The sequence below is a fragment of the Mustela nigripes genome, chromosome 9 (genome assembly GCF_022355385.1).
Source record: "Mustela nigripes isolate SB6536 chromosome 9, MUSNIG.SB6536, whole genome shotgun sequence".
NCBI lineage: Eukaryota > Metazoa > Chordata > Mammalia > Carnivora > Mustelidae > Mustela > Mustela nigripes.
Genome location: NC_081565.1, coordinates 26,074,059 through 26,077,778, shown reverse-complemented (window position 1 = coordinate 26,077,778; position 3,720 = coordinate 26,074,059).

Here is a 3,720-nt window from a genome sequence, read left to right as displayed (position 1 = left end):
TGGGGAGACCAACCACGTTTATTAATAAAATAAAGGAGAAAAAGAGTGGCCCAGCATCAAGGGCACGTGAGGCAGGCTTGAGAAGGCGGCAGAGGGTGCAGGAAGCTGTCCACCATGGTCTCCCTCTGCTGCTACCTGCTCTGGGGGTTCCCACTCCAGGACATTGTCTTGTGCTCCCAAACCCCTCACTTGCCACAGTAGAGCTGTTGCTGTTTGCCTGGATTCTAACACACTCTTCACATGGCCTCTGTTATGGACTGAATTGTGTTCCCCTCAAAATTCCTGTGGTGAAGCCCCGGCGTGGCTGTATTTGGAGATGAGGCTTCTGTGGAGGTAGTGAAGGGTATATGTAAAGGCAGAGCTCTAGTCCGGGAGGGCCGGTGTCTTCGTAGGAAGAGGAAGAGACACCGGAGTTCTCTCTCTGAGCACACACGCAGGGAAGGCCGTGTGAGGCTGCAGTGAGAAGGTGGATGTCTAGAAGCCGGGAAGACGTCCTCACTAGACGTGCGGTCTGCTCCCACTTTGACTGTGGACTTCTAGCCTCTGGGACTGTGAGAAATCAAGGTCGACGGTTGAAGCCACCCAGTCCATGGCATTTTGTGATGGCAGCTCCAACAAACTAACATGGCCTCCTTGTGGTTTTTTATTTTTCCTTTTCTTCCCCCAGGGACAATGCGTTGGCTTCCTAGGGCTACTGTCACAAAGGACTAGAAACTTGGCAGCTTTATGAAAGCAGCAGAAATGTCTATTTGTCCAAGGTGCAGAGGTTAGAAGTCTGAAATCAAGGTGTTGTCAGGGCCACACTCCCTCGGAAGTTTCTAGTGAAGGCCCTTCCTGGCCTCTTGCCCCTCCTGGTGGCTCCGCTGTCCCTTGGCCTCTGGCTGGAGCCCTCCGTTCTCCACTGCATGGCTCCTCCGGCTTCTCTCTGAGTCTCCTCCCACTGTTTATGGGAACGCTTGTAGGGCCCACCCAGTTAGTCCAGGATGGCCTCATCTTGAGATCCATACTTGAATTACATTGGCAAAGACGCTTTTTCCTAAAAAGGACACATTCCCAGATTCAGGGGGTTAGGATGTGGATATATGTTTTGGGGGTCACCATTCAATCCACTATAGATAGGCTGTTTTATGGCACACAAATGATGACCACCATATGTACGTCTCTTCATAGATAACCACGCCCTTTTGATGCATATGAGCTTGTGTGTTCTTGGCAAATGCTGGGAGAGGTTACTCTATGACAGTCTCCACTTACGGAGGAAGAAAGGAAGCTGGAAGTGACTCGCACAAGGCCACACTGCGAACAAATTATGTAGCTGCATTTTCTTTCTTTCTTTTTTTTCGTTCACTTAGTTTTCCACCTAATAAGGTCTACCCTTTGAAGTTCTTCTTCTTCTTTTTTAAATTAACATATAATGTATTATTTGTTTCAGGGGTACAGGCCTGTGATTCATCAGTCCTACACAATTCACAGTGCTCACCGTAGCACATACCCTCCCCAATGTTCATCACCCGGCCACCCCATCCTTCCCAGCCCTGTCCATAAGAGTCTCTTATGGTTTGGCTCCCTCTCTGGTTTTGCCATTTCATTTTTTCCTCTCTTCCCCTATGATCCTCTGCCTTGTTTCTCAAATTCCACATGAGTGAGATCATATGATAACTGTCTTTCTCTGATTGACTTTTTTCGGTTAGCATAATACCCTCTAGTTCCATCCATGTCATTGCAAATAGCAAGATTTAATTTTTTGATGGTTGTATAATATTTCATTATATACACACACACACTCACACAAACATACATATATATGGCACATCTGTTTTATCCATTCATCTGTTGATGGACATATCTTGGCTCTTTCCATAGCTGGGACATTGTGGATTATTGTTGTGGATATTGTTGCTATAAACATTCAGGTGCATGTGCCCCTTCAGATCACTACATTTGTATCTTTGGGGTAAATACCTACTAGTGCAATTGCTGGGTCGTAGGGTAGCTCTATTTTCAACTTTCTGAGGACCTCCACACTGTTTTCCAGAGAGGCTGCACCAACTTGCATTCCCACCAACAGCATAGAAGGGTTCCCCTTTCTCCGCATCCTCACCAACATCTGACTTGCTACTTTTAGCCATTCTGACTGGTGTGAGGTGGTATCTCACTGTGATTTTGATTTGTATTTCCCTGATGCCGAGTGATGTTGAGCACTTTTTCATGTGTCTCTTGGCCATTTGGATGTCTTCTTTTGCAGAAATGCCTGTTCATGACTTCTGCCCATTTTTTGATTGGATTATTTGTTCCTTGGGTGTTGAGTTTGGTAAATTCTTTATAGATTTTGGGTACTATGTGGCTGCATTTTCATCCAGGATTTTCTGTCTCCAAATTCCATCTTTTTCTCACTGTGCTCTACCGTCTCTCAATCACTGTTGATGAAATGAAGATGATAGAGTTAAGAAAAGTCCCTACAAACCTATAGTGGATAATTGCCCTGGCCCTGGTCCTGTGCCAAGAGTTTTATTTGCACGAAGTCATTTTATCCTCACTGCAACTCTAAAGGCTGGTGCCATTATTATGTCTATTCTACAGTCAAAGAAACTGAGGTTTCTAGCTAACATCAGTTAGCTAACATCAGTCATCCAAGCTTCCCAGCTTGGCAAAAGGCAGAGCTCAGATTTGAATCCATGTCTGTCTGGATCCACAGCTTGAAGTCTTTTTTTTTAAGATTTTATTTATTTATTTGGCAGACGGAAATCACAAGTAGGCAGAGAGGCAGGCAGAGAGAGAGAGGAGGAGGCAGCCTCTCTGCTGAGCAGAGAGCCTGATGCGGGGCTCGATCCCACACCCTGGGATCATGACCTGAGCTGAAGGCAGAGGCTTTAACCACAGAACCACCCAGGCGCCCCCACAGCTTGAAGTCTTAATCCACATTAGCTACGTGGTAACTTGGCATTTGCAAATGCCTATGGAATTAAAATCCAAATGGCATACAAATTAACAGTCCAGACTATGGAATTAACTTTGCACTCTGATCTGTCTGCCTTTTGAGCCTAGAGAGGCAACATGCCATAATGGTGAAGGGCATGGGTTCTGGAGCCAGTCTAGGTTTGAATCCTTGTTCTGCCAATTACTGTCTTTGTGGCATTGAGGGAACTTCGCTTGTGGTTGTCTCAGTTTCCCCATCAGTCAAATGGGAGCGATATTCATAGTACCTACATGGGTTAATAAGTTAATACTTGTCAAGCTTTTGGAACGGGGCCTGGTACATGGCTGGTACTATGTGAGTGTTAAATTAAAACAAGATCATCAGCCTTCCTAGAGTCTCAAGACAGGACGGCACACTCATGTGAGAGCGAAATGTAAAAGCTCATGACACAGGCTTGCTTTAGGCTGCTAGACAACCAAGGGTGGCTTTTATTTTCCTTGCATGTGGGGAGTTGAAGTTTGCCTTGATGTCTTCCCTGGCTCTTCTTTGGCAAAAACACTGCAACCAGGGTTCTTGGGGGAGGAAACCCGCAAACTTCACGCTCCCGCTGGCACAGAGATGCAGAATTGTCAGGAAGCAGTTTTGCTTCCAACAGAATTCCTGAAAGAGTGTACTTTACTGTCATGAAACAGTCAAGGGGACGTCTGGCTCTAAGGACCCTCCCTTCCTGGCAGCACTGGGCGAGCTGTCTTTAGCCAGATTTTCTCTAACTCCCCCCACCAAAATGCAGCCAGGCTCTTGCA